This window comes from Stylophora pistillata, chromosome 1, assembly GCF_964205215.1.
Source record: "Stylophora pistillata chromosome 1, jaStyPist1.2, whole genome shotgun sequence".
NCBI lineage: Eukaryota > Metazoa > Cnidaria > Anthozoa > Scleractinia > Pocilloporidae > Stylophora > Stylophora pistillata.
Genome location: NC_142519.1, coordinates 36,830,180 through 36,853,510, shown reverse-complemented (window position 1 = coordinate 36,853,510; position 23,331 = coordinate 36,830,180). Strand labels below are relative to the sequence as shown.

Here is a 23,331-nt window from a genome sequence, read left to right as displayed (position 1 = left end):
CGGTTGGCGAAGTAAATAAACTAAACTACATATATGAGTCAGACGACACTGTATTAGAGATCATGGTCCACTTCAAAAGCCACTCCCTCCTCCGTGAAATATTTTATTGCCGCCACTTTGGCTAGAATGCTTACAATCCCGTCGATAAAATTTTCGTTGCTGACAACGAAAATGAAGCAACATTATCTATGGCTCATCAAAGACTAACAATGGATTGTTAGGTAAACTGAAGCTTTTCACACATTGTTCTATTGAATTGTGTCCACTTTTTCTTTATGAAGGTCTCTTTATTTTTTCATATCATATGAATATACCCAGCGTAAACAACTGATTCTGAGCGGTCCAAACAAGTTAATTATTAACTCTTAGTCAGTCACGGTATTGTGTAAATCTCTGTAGTTCTCTGGTTCTCGTGGTTCTCGTGGTTCTCGTGGTTCTCGTGGTTCTCGTGGATGTACGTTATAATTTCACTTCCGGTTCAAGCGGAAGTCAAAGCGAGCGGGCGCAGGCTCAATTAAACCTCCGCCAGCGGTATCTCCTTTAAGTCAGAGATGGAGCGAGTCTCGAACGGGTTCATAAATTCGTAGTTTTATCACAAGAAATGAAGTGTTTTACCAAAGCTGTGTGTCTTTTAGTGGCTTTCAACATCTTGGGCTGCTCTTACGCCTACTGCATGCCAATTTGGAAGCAAGTTACAGATTTATACAGCTTGTTTTGAGCATTCATTCATACGAGTTTAATATGGTTGCAACATGGTGTGGTTATCATGAGTGATCAAAGAAGTCTAATATCCAGTAATCCAGAAGATTACGTTGTACGTGATGTCAAACCATGGTATCATTAATTGTTTCCTCGAATTTGACCTTATGTTGTCCCAATTTCCCAGAATGTTGTGGAATGAATCAGTCACTTAGAGCTACAAGATGGAAGGACGGGAGAATAAAATGGGATGAACCATACTAGTTGGTAGAGTATACGTTTGTGACCGGAGACGCCAAATATTTGCTCATAATCCTTCTGTTTAGCCACAAGTTAAAGGTATATTGCCAATTCCATTCGTCCTATTTCACAAGGCTGGAGTGACGAGAGAACTGCATAGCTTTATAAATCTCATGAAAAGAAGCTTATATCTCTGCATGGAACAAAAATTGAAGCGTTAGTCTTTGTTTTCCAGAGTTTGACCAAAGATTTCAACAACCAGGTGAGAAGATCAATTAGCCTTTTGCATAGCCAGGAATTATTTTGAGAAGGAGCATCTGTATACAAAGAGAATGTGTCAAATGACATCCAGAAAGTGGCTAAATTGTGATCATACGTTTAAAGTGTCTTCAAATATTGGATTTTGGTCTAATAAGAGATGGGTGAAGCTAATTATTTATTGTTCTTAACTGATAAGGAGGGAAGTATGTTAAGCTGGAAGCTGTGTAAAAGAAGTTTTCATCTATTGAAAATGTTTTGCAACTCATAAAAGACTGGCTAGATAAACAGGAACAAAATCCAACAATTTTCTTTTTAGATAATTGCTGTTCCTGGCATGAGTTTGAAAATGATTCACCTTTTACAAGGGTTAATGATGGTCGAATGACCTACAATGCACGCATGTGGAGCCAACATTGTACTGTGCTAATTGATTGTGTTAGATCAGATATATTACGTTAACTTAAAGAAATATCGATATCAAGGTAGCTTAAAATAATTTTAATTCTAGTCTTCAAAAAGTGAAAAAATTTCAGAAAAGTGTAATAATTCTAATAGCAAGACTAAGGACAGAGAGGGATGACACACATGTAACAGTACAGTAGAGTACACTTAAGAAATAATATCCAATTCAATCATGTCGTATGTCAATTACCAATTACATCGATTAAATTTGGTGAAACGAAAAGTATTAGAAGTTTTCAAACCAAGTAAAATAGACAAATTACTGAGTGACATAATGGTTAATGCACTTAAAACCTATTTAAATCCTCACAGCATAGAAGGCAATTTACAGACAAATTAAATTGAAAAATATTGAAATAACCAATCCACAGTACTTCACTGTGATCCAACTGCATGCTGATCAAACTGGACTGTATCACTTAGCAGATGAAAGGCTAAAAAAAGGATGTGAGGCTTTTTCCATATTTCTATAGGTTCCCAAGGGAATCTATATTGAAGTTGAGCAAAAGAAAATATTTCAACGAATGTTCTGGCCAAGTTTCATCAAAATACCACAGAATTACATACCCTTTGAATTCATTTAAGTAGAGCTAACTCTCGTAAAAACAGACATCAAGGTTTCGGTCTCCACAGAAATTGAGTTTAGGTTTTTGTTGAGTATCAAGGGTAAAATGCCAAGTGTTCAAAAAAAGCCAGCGATATTTATTATCTCTTTATTTACTTCATTTTTCATGACTGTTTGTATCTTGTGGTCAGAAATGTCCAGATGTTAACAAGCGCATTTCCTCTCCTTATTACTTTCTCACATTCTCCTTTTTTACTTGGGCGTGTTTCAGTGTGCTATAAAGTAGGCAAAGGATTTTTGACAGCATTCTCCTGTCTAAGTAATCTTTGTTGGATGTCTTTTGAAACCTACCATGCTAGATATGGAAAAGAAACTATAGAATTTAGGGTTTGAATCCATCAATCAATTCAATCAATCAATTTATTTAAACTCACTTGAATACAGTGTACTGGAGAAGATTATGATTATTACAGTAGTGTTACAAATATCATTATAAGGAATACGGTACAATAGGAGAACGGAAAAAAAAGAAACTAAAATTAATTTACAATTCATGATTGTAACTAAGGATATCTAACAATTGAAAAAGGAGAGGAAGAAAAGAATATTTGAATACGTTTGTTAGTTGTGTGGAGTTTGGGGCACCCAAATAGTTTTAAGAACTAATCGAGTGGGTGTCCCAGACCAAAAAAATTCAAACCAAGGGAATACAGTGTTAACAATTTACTAACTATTAAGAATAAAAGATATTTACTCAAACTATGTAACACCATTGATCATAGAATTTTTTATATTTTGACAAAATCTAAAAAAGGGAAAGATTTGTTTAACATTAATTGGTAATGAATTCCAGAGTGTGGCACAAGTGTAACGCAGGGAAGAATACCATATTGAGTTGTTTGAATTGGGTTTACAAACAGGTTTTCATTCAGTAATAGACATGTATAATGTGAATGGACACAAGATATTGGCTTAAAGTAATTAGTAAAACAGGAAGGAGTTGTTTTTTGGGACCACTGATAAACAAAAGAAAGAATCTCAAGATCAATTATATCAGAGAAATTTAAGAGGGTTAAGAGATTTCAGCAGTGGTTCTGAGTGTGATGCTGGTTCAGAAAATGTCTTAATTCTGAGTATACGCTTTTGTAAAGTAATCACTGGCTTCAAATAAGTGGGATAGGTTAAACCCCAAACTAGGATACCATAAGTGAGAAAGGGGTAGATTAACAAATAGTAAAGTATATGAAGTATATCAGTGCCAACATAGTACCTCAATTTTGAGAAGATTCCTACAGTTTATTACAGTTTCAGGTAGAGCTCATCAATATGATTCTTCCATGTCAGATTTTAGTCAAAGAATGAATTAAATGATTTACCTTATCAAAATTTTTGAAACAATGAAAATACCGCAGCCAAACTCATTGTGGTCAATTGAGTAACGAATAGATTCAGTGATACCTAAAAGTGTGGGATTAGTTGAACACTACTGTCTAAAGCCAAACTGAAGTGAGTAGAGAATATTATGGCATTCAAGATAACCATAAAGGTTCTTATACATAGCTTTTTCATATATTTTGCTTAAAACAGGTAGCACTGATATTGGCCTACAATTATCTTTGTCTTGTCCAGAGCCTTTCTTGAAAACTGGAGGAACTCTTGCCAATTCAAGTTCATTTGGAAAAATGCCAGAGAAAAGAGTCATTAGTTGGGGATGAAAGAAGTGGGGAAATATTGGTTTTAGGAATTTTTAGCAATCTGACTGGAAAACTGCAAAGGCCAATAGACTTATCATTGCCCATTTGAGATCTGTAAGACTCAACTTCAAATGAAGTGATAGGGGAAAGGAACATTGATTCAGGAAAATTACCATTTAAAAAAGAGGTAGGAGAGCAACTCCCCGTGTGGAATATTTTTATCAGTGTTTCTACCTGGGATAGGGTTAACAAAAACTTGTGAAAGATGTTGGCAATAGCACAAGGATTGTCAATAGATTTGCTGCCACTTTCTGAAAGGGTAGGGATATAGTTGGCTTCAACTTTACTAAAGTTTATGATTGATCGGATTCCTGACCAGATTTTTAAAATCTTTTTCCGATTACACAGAAACTAATTCTTTAAGTTATTAGACTTGCTGGCTTTGATATCTTTAACAACACTATTCCTGAATTTCTTTTGAAGAGATATCAGATTTGGATCTGATTCCTTACTTAAAGTATGTCTTTAAGTATGTCTTATGTAATCCATGGTTTAGTAGATAGCTTTATTCATGCTTAGAGAGCTTCCTGTATGGTGCATGACAAGTAATAAACTGGAAGACTTGATCATAAAAAACGTCAAATTTATTCATCTAAATTACTATTTCAAATGTTAACCCAGTCAAGTAGTGAGAGATCCCCAGTAAAATTTCCTTCATCGAACTTACAGTAATCATTTTTGTAAAAGTTTAGAGTTTTGTGATTTAACCTAACATTATCTACAATAAAAAATTTGGAAAGATGAGCAGAGACTGTTAGCCTACTTACCTACTTAGGACTAGGTTACCACTAGTAGCACTCAGATCTTTCAGTAATGCGTGTTGGTTGTAGGAAATCATTGGATTCCAGATGGCTTTTCCAGTTTAATAGGTCAATATTAAAGTCCCTCATAAGGAACATAATCTTATTTCCTCTTGATAACAGAGATAAAACTGACTCAAAGTGTTCCTCAAACCTTACAGGATTGAAAGACAGTTATACTCAGGGCAATAAATTGCCACACCACCAGTAGCAGATCTGGAGAGTTAGGAATGAAGTTTGAAACCATCCAGATCAACATTCATTTTGAAATGAGCCACCTATATTAATCAGTGAATTACCAGATGATGGTTATCGTGGAATGGCTTAGATTTTAAATAAAAAGGAAAAATAATTTTTTTATTACATTTTGCACCAGAGTGAAACCACAGAAACTCCTTTTTGTTGCTTTTTGAGTAGTGGAGCTGGTGTGGGCAAATCACATCTTCTAAAAGCCTTGGATCAGGCAGCCCTTAAGTATTTTAACACAAGAGCTGGCAATGATTTTCATCAAATTAAGGTCTTACTATTAGGTTCAGCTGGGAAAGCTGCTTACAACATTAAAGGTAAAACTATTCACAGTGCATTTGCTATTCCTGCCTATCAGTCATTGAAAAATTACAAACAATATATCTTGACTTAAATTGACAAAACACCTTGCCAACTCACTTTGGAGGTGTCAAATTGATATTCTTGGATGAAATTTGAATATGTTTGCCATACAGCTGAACAATAGGCTTAAAGATAGTAAGGGTTGCAAAGATGATTTTGGTGGTGTTTCTTTTATCACCATTGGTGATTTGTTCCAGTTAGAACCAGTAATGGATGACTACATATTTAAAGACCTCCAAAATTCAGTTTACACAGTTCTTGCCCCAATTCTCTGGCAATAGCACTTTTCAATGTTCGAGCTCACTGAGAGCATGTGGCAAAGAGATAGCAAGTTGTTTGCAGAACTTCTTAATTCGTTAAATATGTGAAGGTAAACACACTGCAAGTGACATTGTAAAACTAAAGGAAAGAGTTGTGTGAGAAGACACAAACAACCCATTTGATGCACCCCACGTATATAAACAAAACGCAAACTAGGATAGACTAATTTAATGATGAAGTACATAATGTAGCTATAGGAAACAAATACAGAATCACAGCACTAGACAGTGTTATTGGAGCTAACTCTTCTGAGGTTTGAAGAAAAATATTAAGACAAAATTAATCTCAAATGACCCAAGAAAAACTGAGGAGTTGGTATTGAACCTCTACCTAAATGCTGAAGGTGAATTCGGCATGTAATGAATATGTGAACTGAAGATGGCATGACAAATTCATGGTGCTGGGAATATCATCAAATTTGTGCAACTAAATCAGCAAAGCAAACACTCGGGCATAGTTTGGGTACAGTTTGATCACTCAAATTTTGGTAAAAAAAACTAGACATGAGAACAGACATCTCTATACCCAAGGAATCCACCATGGGGCGTGGACCCCAGTAAAACCAGTTACCATACAATTTTTTGTTGGTAAAAACAAAGCAACTCAAGTTGTCAGAAAACAGTTTCCATTATGCCCTGCCACAGCAAAAACAGTTCATAGATCACAGGGGGATACTGAAACTAAAATTGTTGTCAACTTAAGTACTAAAAGAACCATTCCACCTTTGAAGACTTATATATAACTGGTCTCTGTGAAGACAAAATTGTTATCCATGCCACTGTTGAGAAAGAAATGGAGTGATTAAGAACAACTGCTAAACTTAAACTTTGTATATCACCACTTAATGGCATAACTAGTTCAATTCTAAAAGTCTGTTACCTGAATGCAAGATCACTGCGTAGACACAAGGTATATGCAAAGACTTAAACTATTCAAGATCTGATATCATTTTTTTTGCAGATACAAGATTTAATTCCCAAGATTCTTGTGACAAATATAACGTAGTTGGTTAAATAACAACTCTTTTAAAATGAAAGTCCACATACATACTGTAGTCTTGGATCAAGACCTTTTGGTGGTAAAGCTGTGTTTAGCAAAATCCCATACTGCCCTGGATATCCCTACTGTCACAATTTACATGGTATTGAAATAACTGGGATTGAAGTCACAATTTGTGAGAACTGTACAGTCTTGGGTATTTATTGCTCTCCAAAAATTCCCAGAGGACAACTTTGTCAGGCAGTCTCAGAAGTGTTAGATACCATTTTGACAGAGAACAATTTACATTTAAGTCTCCAGGAGACTTAAATGTAAATTGCCTTATTGAGGCAGACAAGCTACCTTTGTGGAATTTACTATTTAGAGATAAATGTTAGAAACAGTTGATATCAACATACACAACTTACAATAGAACATTAATTGATCATATATTTACAACCATCTTACTTAAATATACAAGCAGGTGTTTTAGAGACTTCACAGATCATAATGCAATATGGCCCTCATTTCTTAGTGCTATTAACTGATTATTTTTTATGGAAAATTCAGACAGATTTAAGGACAAAAATAAAGAAATTGATACCCCGTAGTGATTCAAAGAATGCTAATAAACTCAGTAAGCCAGAGTCTTGGTCACAAGGCAAGGCTGTACATTACTGTCAAACGAAAATTAGCCAATTAACATACATGTATAGATTCATATTTGAAACAGACCACACAAATGACAAGATTGCTTTCATTTAATTAGAAATCAGCAGTAATAGTACTAATAGCAATAATAATTAGAGCAATAATTTTCATAATAATAAAGTAAACAAACTGTCTTTCATGTGATAGCTAGTCAAGAAGTGGCTTGTGAAATGTGAGTCATTATCCAGTATCACCAGTTGTTACGAATTATTTTACTAAATCCATTTAGTAGACCTGTTTTTCATAGGACTATCATTGTAGTACTGTTACAATTTCAAAATTCATGTTCCTTTTTTCCCCTTCTCTTCAAACAGACTTCATTCAGAGGCATCACTTGGAGAGGACATGTGTACATGACAATAGCACTGTCTTACAGTTCTCCTGCGATGAAGAATACAGCTTACTGAACAGTCTCTCAAGATTACATCAAGTTACTTCTGTCAAGTAACCACAGCAAAACAACATACTGCACATTGCATGTTACTTCAACTACAAAGCTATATTTGGATCACTTTAATCTGCACTTTTATTTCATACGGATATTACATGATACAGATATTTTATTTTATACGGAATCCATGAACGACTTCATGATGCATACCTGAGCTTTAAGAAGTTCTTGGACAACACTGGAGTATATCTCCCGCCATATTTCGCATTGTTGTTTAGTTCTCGCCATTAACTTGGATGACGTGACACATTGTGCACGCTGTCGTTTAGCCTGCTTCATTGTTTCGCTTCGTAGGCACGCTGTTGGTTAGTTCACCTCGTTGTCACACGGTTGGCGCATATATTTAACGCGGCTCTTTTTTTTCCCGCTCGTTCTTTTTATGTATGTCTCTTGCCTTCGGTCAATAAACGTCTTCTCTTGCTCGGAATTTCGGCTCAACTTATTGGCGTACGGCAGACGCGATTGTGACTTTCGTCAGCTTCTGCAGATGGGGAGCTTTCTTTCGATTTTTTCGTTTATCGGGCATCGTAAGGGAGTTAGAATTGGAGTAATATTGTTAAATTTTTCACATTTACAAATGCACTTTCAACACGGCCTTCGCAAGCTTTATAATAATTGAGAGAATTCGGAAACGTAACCATTGGCAACGTTTATCACAACAGGTTAATCGTAACACTATTCGTTTTCTGCCCTGTACAACATTAAAGAAAAGCAGCGTGTTAATCGGGAGCTCTTTTCAGAACTCATAGAATCCTCGGTCAATACGGAAAGAAGTGTGGGTAGAAACACGAGACGTAGTCGAGTGTTTTTCCCCCTTCTTGAGAAAAAATGAAATATATTTGTAGCGCGGCAGTTCAAATCCAACACTTGCCTGAAGTTTTTAGTCTTTGTGTTCAGTGAATTGTTCTAAGTGAAATCCGGCCGAATTAAAGCTTATACCTAGAAACTTGCAAGTTTCTTCACGTGATAAATTAGGGAACAAAATGCTCGAGGCGTGTGTTTTATGAATGGAAGATAGCTGGATTCAAAGGAACGTGAAAATTGCTCGGGATGACAGCGCCGTAAAACTCGACTGCAGTGACTGATGTGGCGTTCCACTTAACGCATCAGAAAGGATATCCGAGCAAGCTCTTAGTTGTTCACTCGAAGGGTAGACGATGTAATTTCTGAGGCTTGCTTCACTGCGATGACCAGAGATGGCCATGATGAGCTAGTCGAGATGGACCCCAGTATGGCAGCAGTCGCTCAGACCTCATAAATTTTAACAGTTATGCCAGTTTAGGTTTTTTTTATCGACTTGTGAATAAATTACACAACCCGCACGGATCGCACAAATCGACATGTCAGTTTTACGAATCGTTATGATCCGTGATTTTAGACAACCCTCTAAGCTGCCGCGAAAGATTAAATAATTTCAATCAATATCAACGATCATTTAAAATTAGTAACCAAGTTTGCGTCGAAATTTGCAACCAAGTAAAATAGAACAATTACCGAGTCACATGATGATTAATGCGCCCGAAACCTATTTAATTCCCTAAATCGTATGAGGCAACTAATACGCAAATAAAATTGGAAAAGATTAAAATAACCAAACCGCAGGACTCGTAAGGTAACCGCATGTTGAGGAAGTGAGCACACTTCACAAGATTTCTGACCCATATTATTAACTCGGCATCGGTTCAATAAAATAAAATGTGAAATTTCTATTTTTTTAGGTACAATGGGGCACACGTGAATACATTATGGACTGCCACATAAAGAAATAAACTTTAATAATTTCCAATTGCCTTTAATTCATTTCATGAGAAAAATCTTAGCCAAAAACAAGGTAATTTCTGTAATTAACGCTAAGTCAATGCTCTCAAAAAATGTGAAACGTTGACTTGTCAATAACACATGGCACAGGTAACAACGCACGAGGAATTGATTATTGCAGTTTTCGACAGTCTCTGATGATTCCAGACCTAAGGCTGATCGTTGTAAAGACAAGCTCCAATGTTTTATTTCAATTTCCTTAGCGCGGAAAAGTGTCTTAAAAACGACAATCAGCGTAAGATGCATGTTGTGAATAATTATGATGAAAAAAAATGTGACAAAGAGAATGCTTTCCAAACTCTTAACAAAAATTGCCGTAGGATAGAATTAATTTTAACTACCTGTTTGCCTGGAATTCAAAGTTTAGATCATCAAAAATACCACATCGTGTCATGGACACCGGAACAGGTTATTTGAGTTAAATGTTGGTCATTTTTATGCAAAGTTTATGGACAGTAAAGAAAATACAGCAATGTTTGGCGTGAAATATTAATAGAATTGCCTCCAAAGCAACCTGACAAAAAGATTCGTTCCACAGAAATAAAGGTCACAGCCGTTCACAAAAAAATTCTCTGATCACACGTAACGAAACAGGCACAATCAGTGTAATGTGTTCTCATCGAAGGAGCCGGAGACAGCCCAAGGGAGTTCTGGAACACGTTTCGTCCTTTCCTTCATAGCAAACAAAACAGGCTGCTGACATTATTCTTGAAGAAAACAATCAGGTCTTAACTGATAAGTGTGAAATTGCCGAGCTTTTGAATCAACATTTTATTAAGATCACGGAGAGTGTGAGGGCGGTGAGCGAAGAGGAGTACGGTAAGAATTTTGTAAACCATCCAAGTTTCAGGTCTGATTTTCGCTGTTGCTTAAATAGCGCTATCTACTGCGAGGATCGTGCATCATGCGTATCTAATACCGCAGTTCAAAAATATATGAACTTCATATATTTCATTGTATCTCATCCAAGTATTATAGCAATACTACAACGTAATACACGAGATTACCAAAGTGCAACTAGCACGCATGTGCGATAGCGTGAGCATGTCACGCAAACTCGTTCTGTCTTCAAAATCTCGCTGCCGTCCTTTTAAGAACTACGAGATTTTCAAGAAAACTCGTTCTTCGAGTACGACTGAGTTAAGGCGGGTTTAAAGGTTAGTCTCTATAGCTGTTTTTACAAGTTTCAAGCGACTCATACAAGCACAAAGTCTGCATTAAACAGTTACTAACAAATTGTTATGTTTGCACGTTAGAAATTTCTTTTCAAGAACTGTGCTGTACTTTAAGTTCAAAGTCATGTGACGCGAGTCAAGTCAAAGCGATCGTATGACCAGAAGGAAAAGGACGGATTTTTCTCGTTCACCGTCTCGAAAAGCAACGAAAACTCGACTTCATCGATGATATTCTCCATGAACATAAATGCCAGAGCATCTTGTGTGGTTTGTCTGCTAAACATTTCCACGACCTACAAAATGTCGCCACTCCATACTCACAACAACTACTGAAACATTTTTGTTACGAGCTGACGACGGCGACGACCGTGTTTACGACAACTAAGCCCCAGGACTCCCGCGCGCAAAATCGTACTCGTACTCGTAATAGTAGTCGGATCTGAAGGTCCCTATTGAGTTTGAAAGTGCTACGACAACAGAATCATACAGGGAAGAAATTAATCAATTAAAACTGGACTTAGAACAACAACAGAGACAAATAACCATTTTGTGTAAGGAAAAGGACGATGCCTCAAGAGAAAATCAAGCGTTTGAAACAACACGCCGAACTTAATGAACTTAGCGAACTTTGGTCAGCTTTCTCTTTGTAAATATTTGTTTTGGGTCTGGATCAATAATATGCGTATCTTTTCCTTGGGAAATATACTCTTCCACACTAAAAATAACCGAAAAATCCGGCCTAAACAACAGACTTTGTTTATAAGCTATCGAAGTTCAAACAATAGGGGCTACAAAAACTCTAACTCACTGTTTTACTAGTTATGCTTTTGTAGTCAAAACTTTTGCACGATCACCCCGACACTAAAGCCAAAATCTTAATTCATCAGTTTTCCTCAGAGATGGCTTTCGACCTTCTAAAAGAGCACCACGAATATCACACTCGTATGGTTTCACAGAAAACGCCATGGTTTCATCCTAAAACGCCTCGTTTTCGAGGTAGCCCCATACTTTGTCCGACCGCCAGCCATTTTATTGAAATCGGTGTCTAGCAACGCAAGTTTCTAGTTCCAGCACACTAATCAAATACAGATCGAAAGCCTGCTATTGGAAATCAATTGTCGCAAATGGTGTGGCCATGACATGATGACACCTAGGCTTGTGAAGGACTCGGCGGCTGTGTTATCTAAACCTATTGCAAGCATTTTGAACTCGTCCATTGACCATGGTGTGTATCCGAGCGAGTGGGAAAAAAGGTCAGGTAACACCCTTGCTTAAAAAAGGCGAATTCAACAGGACCAACTATAGGCCCGTTACAGTCCTAACAGTTCTCAACAATGTATACGAAAGGCTGTTGATGGTACAAATGAAAGAGTTTTATCGCGCCATCTTATCTGATTTCATCAGTTCTTATAGAAAGTTCTATAGTTGTGAGACAGCCCTGCTACGTCTGACAGAGGATTGGAGGAGCATGCGCGATAGGGGGGAATTGGTTGGTATGGTGTCCATGGATCTTTCTAATGCGTTTGATCTTATACAGCATGACCTATTGTTGGCAAAACTCAAGGCTTACGGTGTTGGTGAGAATGGCTGCGCGCTTCTAAAGGATTATCTAACTAGAAGACAGCAGAGAGTAAGAATTGGAGCTACCTACTCCAGGTGGCAGAGCATAGGCCGAGGTGTGTTGAAGTTCTAAATGTAATAACTTTCCTAAATGTAATAAAGTCCTAAATGTAGTAACACTTGGTCCAAAATGTAATAAAGTCCTAAATGTAATAACATTTGGTCCTAAATGTAATAAGCCTCTAGTGGAATCGTTCGACTGCGCTAATGCATTGGTGTTATTGCAGACATCCCACATTGAGCTCTTAAAGTGACAGCTGTTGCACCGAAAAAACCTCTGACCAGTATTCATGTCACATTGCGGGCTCGCTGATATCAACCAGTATCTTTTTACTTAATGGTCGCAAGTCGAGTAGCATTGGCTTGAGACCGTTACTGACAGCTTCTAATGACAGCTGGCAAAACAATGAGTACGGTGACCAATACCTCCATATATCGCTGGCTCAGACTCCTAAGTAGAATAGGTTTTGGAAAAATGTGATAACGGTACACTTGTGTGATCAGTGATGGAGGTACAAGTCATAAACCAAATTAAAAACTTGGACAAGGAAGTCTGCAAATTTGTAGGTCGGACAATTTGCGGGCTTGGATATGAATTTTTTGTCTTTACTTTTTAGACCAGACCTTGTTAGCATGCACATTTTGTTTCCTAATTCGGATCTTGACCGGCTCTCCTGAAAGTTATTGTTTTCAAATTGTCGAATAGTTTCGTGGTTATGTGAAATTATTTACTCAGTGACTTACATTTAACAGGTGTAAATGAAAAGAGGCTGCTGACCAGCACATTTAAAAGGGTTATCTATGTCAAAGGCTGTTAATGATGTACCGATCTCCAAAAACTCACGCACAAATTTGTGCTTTTGCTTTCTCTGAGATGTGAGTAAAACTAATCGTGTGAGCCGTTTTTTAATGGTCTACTAATTTATTAAAGAAAAAGAAAAGGAAACATGGTTTGCTCGACGCACTGATCTCCTTAACGATCAAGCATTAGATAAAAGAGCATAACCTGACTCTGAAACGGACTTTTCTTCAACTTAATCGGCACTATGAGAGTGACGTGCTCGTAAAGAGCAGAACTTTTCCGTTTCAAATTAGCTGGCAGTAACACAAAAGATTTTCCCATTAACGTTGTACAGTATTGACTGGTTAAACTGACTCTGAAAAGATTCTTGAGTTCATATGATTGGTGATGATAAAAATAATAATAAGTGCGAAAAACATTTCACGAGCCTTTGAGATGCGCATCGAATGTAGTACGCTAATACTTGCATTCATTTAACATAAGACTGAATAATTTCGTCGTTATGGTTTTAGCGTTAGAAGCATTATTGCGGGATAGGTCTGTGGGCCATAAAGATCGTGAAAACTCCGGAGGGAATAGGAAACCCTCTGCCTTAGCAGACGACGTCTATGAAGCCCTGCTAAACCTTGTTGAATACGTGTAGCTACCGTGCGATACTGCATGGAGAGTCGGCGTAAGGATATCATTCAAAGAACTGAGACCATGGTGATAAGGCACTATATTACGAGGAAGTCGAATGTTGAAATCATCAGAGGTTAACAAAGTAGAAGTTGAAGAATTTGAAAGGACGAAAGAATCTAGTGTGGGGATGATGGCTTTCTCGCTGTGGGACAATAAAGCCGAAAAGGCATAGCCAACGATGGTGATGAGCTAGTAGATGTTTAGTTTGTTTTATACGTAGACATCGACTCATTTGGGGCGAGAAGGGATGTCAAATGTCACATTGCAATTCTTCTCCTTTGTAATTGCAGTCGCAAGTGTGGGGCCTGGTGATGACTAAGATTAGACGCAGCTGGGGCGGTAGGTGCCGAGTATTCTGACTGTTCAGCATATCTGCACAACAATTGAAACCAGCGGTCAAACGTTGGGCATGTGCGAGTGGATCAATCTGGCCAGCCGCGCACAAATTCCCCGCTCAAAATTTTCAACGGAAACATCAAGAATCAACCGCTGTTGCCAAATAAATACAAGAAAATTTATAGAGGTCTGGAAAAGGAATTAGAAGAAGGGAAAAGAAAAACTGGAGACTTTTCGAACAAAAAACTTATTCAAATACCTTATCCTACTGTTAAAGCTTAACTATCAATCCGCCTCTGCGCTTCTAAAGCACAGTGACTTACTCGCTTGTGTGGTTGATCGTAAGTTTTGGACAATGTCTGCGACGAAGTCGCAGAAAGCAGTAGAAGGGCTAGACAGTCAAAGCAAAGAAAAAGTTTAAACGACCCTGTTGGGTTTATTGTGCTACAAAACACAGCTGGCTCTCTTTCTCGATTCTCAAAATAAAAAAGTCATTCTTGATTCTTATCAGAGCGAAGTCTTTTTGCCTTAAGGATAAAATCTAGCTTAAGTGGAAGTCATTTACCGTCGTTTCCTTCAATTTTGGCTAATTTTCTGATGCTAGAATTATCATACACAATTGATAGAATACATAATTTCAACTGATACTGTTTATCTGAAGAAGAATACCTTTCCTACCCTCGAAAAAATCCGTTCAAAACATCAGGAACATTAATTTAGCAGACGGTGCTTATTTACCCCGATGGTGACCCAGTGTCGAGAAAGTTTGGTTTTTACTTTTCAAATAAATTTTTGCTTTGTAAATGGCTCATTTTTAAACCCGTGCTAAGATTGAAAGGTTTTAAAGTAATTTTTTTCTTTGAATTTCTGTCTGTTTGTTCTCAAGGTCATATTTCAGAGTATCCGGCGCGAATTGTGTAGTACCACTAGGATGAATTGTCTAAATTCAAAAGGGAAATTTCCCTTCTTAAGGCACATCACGCTACATTTACTCTTTCTCAAAAACAATAAAGGACTCGGTCGGAGAGCAACCTCAGTCGTCTTCCTAACACTGACAACAAGTTTCAGGATGAATATCGTGATGTACTGACGCATTTCCGATGTATAAATCATTACGCTAATCAGTCTCATTGTGCGCCGCCAAGAAACTTGAATTTCAAGGTAGATATGTAACAAGACTAACCACCATTTAGATGCATCTTTCTTGACAGAACAAGAAAGATCGCTACATAATGTCGTTTTCTGATCGAGGTCCCTTGTTAGTACTTTTTTTAAACACTGTCACAACAGAAAAGAGGAAGCAAATACCTTCACCAAATACCAAGACGATGGCTCATCGCGGAAAAAAAAAATATTTTCCAACCTTTTCGCACAGCCTAAGAAATATCTCTCAAAGTCTAACTTAAAGTTCAGTCAAAAGGTTACATTTAAGAACATTTAATTAATGAGTTTTAAGACTAAGGAAAGTACATATACTGCGAGACTTTTCAAAAGCCTTCAGCTGCCAATATTTCTGCGTCACCACTCTCGATTTCTTCCAACATAATGTCCACCACAGCTTGTGGTATATTTTAGAAAACGCTAACGAGAAATAAAAATAAAGTGTCCAATGTGTTGAGAAGAAAATGCAAAGAATACGCCTTTATATGCTGTCGATTAACGGGTTGTATCCCTGAACATAGGCAATGTTGAAATTTATGTAAATTCTGTTTGGAAACAGTTTCCGCTTCAGTTCTTTCACACGTCCTAGGCTGTTCGTAGTCTGAATGGGTAAACAGCACTAGTGGTAATATTAAATTAACTACATCGTTCGTTTACAACTGCTACAATGCTTCCGCAAATTCGGATTTGTCTTCTCATAAATTTTTTTAGGATCCCAAGGTTAAGAGTTTTCAGTTTTCATGTCTTTTAAATCTGCATTGGTAAATGGTCAGACATAACAAATAGTTTCGTCTCGTCCGTCACGTCTCCATGTCTAAATGTAAATGTGGGGGTTTTCAAGGAAACGTGATTGGCTGTTTTTAATTGCCGTGATTCGTGATTGTAAAATGTTAAAGGCGTGAACTGTGAATTATATGCCAGTCGCGATGCGTGAGACAAAGATACTATTTTCCGTTATCCGTTATTACTAAAGAGAAAACGCACTTTTTCCGTGAAAAATTACTTCCCGAAACCTGTTCGGTTAAGATTGCCGGATTGGTCAGGGTTCTATTGTTTTAGGATCTGTCAATTTGATGCCAAAAGCATACACATCAGTACGTATGAAGGTTTGTAGCCAATGCTTCTCGGTGTACATCTCAAGCCAAAAAAAAAAAAAAGACACTGCTTAAAATCAGCGAGAGAGCCCACAATATGCCATGAATTTTGGTTAGAGGATTCTCTGGTGCAACAGTTGTCACTTTAACAGCTCAATGTGGATGCACAAGCACAATTAAACTAATGCATTGGAGGCTTATTAGATTTAGGACCATATGTTATTACACTTAGGACTTCATTACATTTCGGACCAAGTGTTATTACATTTAGGACTTTATTACATTTAGGAATGTTATTACATTTAGGACTTCAACAAGGTGTTCCTCAGGGGAGTGCCCTTGGACTAAAGCTCTTTAATGTCTTCATTAACGATCTGTTTTATCATGTTACGCAAGCCAAGCTGAATGTATATGCTGAGGACCACCAAGTGTACTACTCAAACACTGATCCAGTTATATTGGGAAAATGTATTTGTAGTGAGGTAGCTAAGGCAAGTCAATGGTACAAAAATAACGCTATGAAAGTTAACGTAACTAAACACCAAGCGCTTATTTTGGGAAAAACTGATCACAATTTCTCTTTCCCAACTAAAAACTCTCTAGACATTTTTGGTATGAGTATTGATAACAGGCTCTCTTTCGACAAACATGTATCCACTCTATGTGAAAAGATCAACATTCAATTTAAAGTTATGCAAAGATTTCGAAAACTCATCGCCAGAGACACTCTATTAAAGCTGTATGAGGCCTTCATCCTGCCACATTCTTATTACTGCCCCTCTGTGTTGCACTTTTGCGGCACCCGCAATTCTGGTAAAGAGGCCTAAAACAAGCGGATTTTAAGGTTTCTTTTACAAGATTATGAATCCTCGTATAATACGTTACTGAATAAGGTCAACTTAAAATCTTTAATAAAAGATTTTAATAAAAGAGTTTTAAGGAAATTTTTAACAGTATTGCGTAACGGTCTGAAATCTCACGATCGCATCTCGAAGAATCTGTGGATCTAAAGACTGAAAAGCCAGTCTCCATGTTTCCGATCATATTCACTTTTTAAAAATTCATTCTCGGTATTACAATATTCAACTAAAAGCGTAATCAGAAAATGTTAACTGGCTAAGTTTTGAGAGGTCTTGTTTTGGTTGACACGTGCAAGCCTTTAAAGACAAAACTGACGGTGTTTGTTTAATATAATTACCAGCCTTCGCGTTACCGCGGACATCCAAACAAACTAAACTGTATTACTCAGCTGATAAAAGGCTAAAAAAGGATGTGAGTCTTTTTCAATATTTCAATTGGTTCCCGAGAGAATCTACATTAAAGTTAGACAAAAGTAAATGTTTCGACGAACTGATTCTGGCCATTTTCATCAAAATCAGACAAAACTACAGATATATGTATCCTGTCAAGAGACCTTCTCTTGACTTTGTACATGCGTGTGGCCCACAACAGTTTCCCCAATTTTTCCAAAGTGAGGTATATAGAATCAGTGAACAGTTTCAAAAGATTGGTGTTGAGGTATACGCGAAAAAGTTAAGGGAGATGCTTTCGACCCCTCTCTTTTTTTGTCTGCCAAAGGACTTCAACATTATGGGAGGTGATCCGTCTTATACCTCTCCACGAAACCGTCGAAAATGAGGCTCCGAACAAAATTTTATTTTTAGAAAGTGAAAATTTTATGACATTGTAAATGGACAGTCAACAAATTGGCAAATTGAGTAGAAATCAATTATGTGACAAGACCTCTTGATAGACCTCTTGTTGAAAGATCATGAATTAATTAAATCAATATATTGAAAGAAGTTCTTTTTCTTAGTATACAGATCTGAGCGAGTTTGACAATGATTACCTGAATGATGGTCGAAGGATCATGAGCTTATGATGCTGCACATTTGGAGCCAATATTATACTGTACTTAGTGATTGAGTTCTCAAATCTATTGCTTTGCTAAGGTAACTTAAGAAATGTTGATATGATGAAAGAGCTTTAAAATTATTTCCCTTCTAGTTGTAAAATGGTGAAACAACTTTGATAGAAGGGTGATGATTCTATTAGAAAGACCAAGGACGGATCGGGATGACAGAAATCGACAGACATAACAGTAGAGTGCACATGGAGCTGACGCACAAGATTAAATGATATTGATTAACGATTGTATGTAGTAAAAGAGAAACTTTTCTGACCAAGTTAATTAGACGAATTAAACCGATCCACGTAATGATTAATGCGCCCGAAACCTATTTAATTTCCCCACAACATGGAAGGAAACTAATACAAAAATCAAGTTAACAATAAGATTGACTAAGCCGCAGTACTCTTAATGTAACTGCATGCTGAGGAAGTGAAAATATTACACAAGGTTTTTTGACCCATATTTTCTAACGCACTGTTTTTTTTTTAATCCACACCGTTAATTTTCTAGAAACCGTAGCCTTGGGTGCCTTGGGTGAGCAATTTTGACAAGAATTTAACTTTGAAAACTTGCTAAAGAGAACCTCTATCTATTTCAGTTTGAAGATGTTTAGTCGAAATTGCGCTAAAAAATGGTGCATTTTGACAATGCGCATTCTGTTCAATGATAGTTAGTAAAGAGAATACAGCAGTGTCTAGCGTGAAATAGTAATAAAAGAGCCTCTAAAGTAACTTGGAAATACGATTCGTTCCTCAGAAATAAAAGTCGCAGCCATTCACGAAAGCTCCCTGATCACACGCAACGAAACAGGCATATTCAGCAGTCCCGCCATGGAGAGTCGAAATGGGGTTCAAGTCAGAGGTCAAACCTCAGAAAACTTAACCTTTCAAAGAAGAACGATTTTAACGCCAAAAAGCAGCCAGTCAGTGATTAAGGCCAGATATATTATATTTGAAACTCTGAGCATCATATTTTTCAACGCCACCCCTCAAAATGTAGCATCATGCCTAAAGCCACTGATAGCTAATTATAACAAGGGTGTTCAAAGCGGCTTGCAGTTACTTCTTACAAAAAACTGTCATTTTATTCGACCAAATTCTTAGTCTACACGTATTTATCTGTTATTGAATACGTGAGGCAGTAGCCAGGCTTTTAATAAGGTAACCTAGTCTAAAAAGTGTGAGAAAAGTAGTACTGAGAAACATCATTTAAAACGTATTTTCTGAAAAGAACCCCAAAAACGTGTTTTTCAGTAAAAGTAATAGAAACGCTTTTGATATTATTACGCTCAAGAATGTTAGCATTCATGCCAGAAGTGTGTTGATCATTATTCCCAAAAATATGCCAGTAAAATTTATCTAAGCCTATCGGTGACCGTCAAACGGTTTCAAGTAAGGTATTTCAGATCTCACTATTTTTACTGCTCGTCACAAACAGTTCTGGATCTCGAGGACACTTTGGATCTTAGGACTGGAAAGTTAGCCTCCAAATATTTCCAATACACTCAGTCTAAAGTCATTCTCGGTGTTGCAATTTTCGCCCGCACGCATACTCTGAAAAAGTTAAATGTATTATTTCATCGAAAATTATTGGGAGACACACCATCTTTTCGATCCTTATAATTGGAATGTTTTCTTCGCCAAGCAGGTGAGAGAATCACCCACACTGGGTGCTAATCATGCCCTCAACCATTAAAGAGTGACGAGTGTCTCTGGGATACTATCTTATTTTTTGAAACTATGGGATACAATATTATTTTTTACATTTTGGGATACTATCTTATTTTTTAAATCGTGGAATACAGTACTGTCTTATTTTTTAAATTAGCTCAGGCCTTAGCTGGTCTTTAAAGCCAAAACAGTCGTGAGGGACAAATTCCAAGAATCAGCAAGACTTTCTTTGCAGGATTGCTGATCTAAGAAAACAAGAGACTCTAGCTAATAATTTGGTAAGGATGGGTGTCAATCAGCCACAAATTAAAAACCAGGCGTCAGCGTATTATGAAGGACAATGGAGTTGCGGCGTTTGGATCTCCACTAATGAAATCGCTTCCGTCCAAATGTGCTATTGAAGAAATGACTTTCGCTAAATATCTGATAAAATGGCATACTCTAATCCTTAAAACCCACTCTAACATTTTAGTGCATGTCACTGTCAGGTTATATTCATGCGGCACCCAAACTAAATTCTTTCTGAGATAAGGATCAAGATGGGAAAGGAATTCACTTGACTGAGATAACTAGAGATTATTCGCATACAGCTAATCTGAATTGACCTTTTTTTTTTTCCTTGTAACAGTACAAGTGTTTCCATCGGTTTCTTTGTCGAGTTCAAGTAATGTTCTCCAGTGGCGGATCCAATGGTTTTATGACCGATTTGAATTTGATTTCTAATCAAGGAAACTTTTTATTCAACTACGACACAAACCATGTTCACATTTCCCAAATTAAACTCTCAACAAAGAAAGATTTTGACGCCAAACATCAAAAGCGCAGCTCACCGGTAACTTTTAAATGATTTGAAGGCTTTTCAGATCTTATCATTTTTACTGCCCGTTATAAACACTCTTACATGTAGGGGAATCTTTGGATTCAAAGACCAGTAGCGAGAAGTCAGCCTCCAGGCTTCTGATTGTATGCACTTTTAAAAAGCCGTTCTCAGCCGATAATATTCGCCTAAACGCATAATCAGAAAATGTTGAATGGCTTATTGTCACTGGGAACTGTCGGGGTAACATACTATCCTTTCCCTCTTTAGAAAGTTTCCTTCGTCTAGCCTATGAAAGAATCGCCCACACTAGGTGTATATCATCTCCTAAGTAAATCAATTGACACATGTCTTTGGAAAAATGAGAAAAACAGCCTTTACCACTCTTCAAAACTGAAACAGTCAAGACGGACTTATTCTGAGAATCAACTTGAGTTTTTTCGCTGGATTGTTAAATCGTCCCAAGCGTGCTACTTTAAAAGAAACCATGACAAACTACATATCGATGCAAAGCTAGCGCTTATGACGTGACTTATTCTTAGAATCTTGAAAAACTACATATCAATGTAAAGCTAGCGCTTATAACGTATACATTGTGAAAATAACAAAAGTTTTGATAGGTTTTGTTCTGGCAAGCACGTGCAAGCCTTTAAAGACAAAACTGACTGTGTTTGGTTTACTGAATTACCAGCCCTCGCGTTACCTCGGACATCCAAACGGACTGAACTGTATCACTCAGCAGATGAAAGGCTAAAAAAGAATGTGAGGCTTTTCCGATATTCTTATTGGTTCCCGAGGGAGTCGATCTTTAGTGAGGTTGGACAGAAAAAATTAATTCGATTTCGTAGAAGCCCTACACGCTTTTGTGCGCAGCTTACTTTCCTTTTAAAACACTTCTGCCGTCGAAAGTCATCGCCAAAAAGTATTTCTTGATAACTGAAACGGCCACCAGAAATAACTCGAGGTTCGTTATTTCTGGTCGATCTAGATGCGAATCTCCACAAATTTATAAACCTCTCTGCGCAAGAGGAAAAATAAGCAATGATAAAAAGAAAATGAATTAAATGAGTAAATAATAAAATGAGATAGATGGCAGACATTTTTGAGCCCTGGAGATTTTACCCTGGACCTTCGACTCCTCACGAAAATCTACACTCTTTAAGAAATACACAGTTTTCACACGTCGTTTTTAAAAGCGCGTGTCGATGCGGTCATGCCGGCCACCAATGAAAAGCAACATTGAACTCTCTGGCGAGTCTCGTGACAAAGATGCTATTTAAATCAGCCCCGTAGGCTGAGGGGGTTCGGGGGATTCGGACGACCCCCCCACCCCCACTGCCTGGAAAGGTCCACTTAGTGGCCTACTCACAAATAATTTGACCGGCTTAAAACATATCTCGCACGTACAAAAATTATTACTGAAACCTTAGCTGTGAAAACGTGACACTATTCCTGCAAATGTGACGACTGTGGGAAGGAAAGAATAGACGATGATTTTATAATAAGAAGCCTTTGAATCACCAAAGAAACGTGGCAATTCCTTTACTTGATCACATTATCATTTGAATCGAAGAGCAGTCTTAGCCTTCGGCAAAAGTTGCCATATCACTGCTTAGCCTCGTTCCAAGTGTTCTCTGTTCAAGAAATGTCAACCTCAATGCAGCTGTTAACACTTACACTGATGATCTCCCGTCCCCTGAGTTGCTCGAAATGGAACTTACGCGATGGAGAAGTCGATACTTAGCAATGGAACCCCAATTATGGCCAGCTTCACCTGCTGTGGCAATCAAAGACTGTGATGCTGCTCTCTTTCCAAATATTAGCATTCTTCTCCAAATTGTCTACACAATTCCAGTCACATCGTGCGAATGCGAACAAAGCGCAAGCACGTTGCGACGACTCAATAACTACATGCGTGCATCGATGGGAAAAGATCGCCTGTCCCATCTTGCGCTTTTGCACATTTACTACACTACCCCTGGGGACTTGGACACTGTAGTAGACTGTTATGCTCGGCTACACCCCCGTCGCCGTCAACTGGAAAATTTTTCGCAACCACGTTAAGTTTAACATTAAAGGTCCTTTTTAAGCGAAAAAGAACCCACCAAGGAAAAAACCAGCCTAAGGGCCTGTAAATTCACAGAAAAGGTCATCTCGCGACCTTACCGGGGAAAACAATTGGTTGAAAGGAAGTCCAAAACTGCTCTACGAAAATCAAGAGTAAGGTCCGACTTCTTCGCTTCATCAAAATCTTCTGTCCTCGATTTCTCCCTTAGACTTGCAACAGAGTTACTTCTCTTTTTAATCGCCTCATGGAAACTTTTATTTCTCAATGTCTTGGGAAATTGACAAATTCAGTTCTTCTGTGTGGTGTAATACAAGTGTCAACGGAAT

The 23,331-nt window shown here is 37.5% G+C and overlaps 1 protein-coding gene and 2 long non-coding RNA genes across 3 annotated transcripts in view; 1 reads left to right on the top strand and 2 right to left on the bottom strand.

Annotated features, from left to right (window-relative positions):
• LOC148742291 (uncharacterized) overlaps positions 1-23,331 on the bottom strand; it is a 356,385-nt gene that overhangs the window by 184,707 nt on the left and 148,347 nt on the right. The window lies entirely within an intron of this gene.
• Positions 1-23,331, bottom strand: part of LOC148742296 (uncharacterized) — a 59,766-nt gene that overhangs the window by 33,385 nt on the left and 3,050 nt on the right. The gene's annotated exons all lie outside the window — the stretch shown is intronic.
• On the top strand, positions 411-8,278 carry LOC148742297 (uncharacterized). The gene is made up of 2 exons (XR_015999301.1): positions 411-1,201; positions 7,715-8,278. It is a non-coding gene; the product is annotated as an uncharacterized LOC148742297 (long non-coding RNA).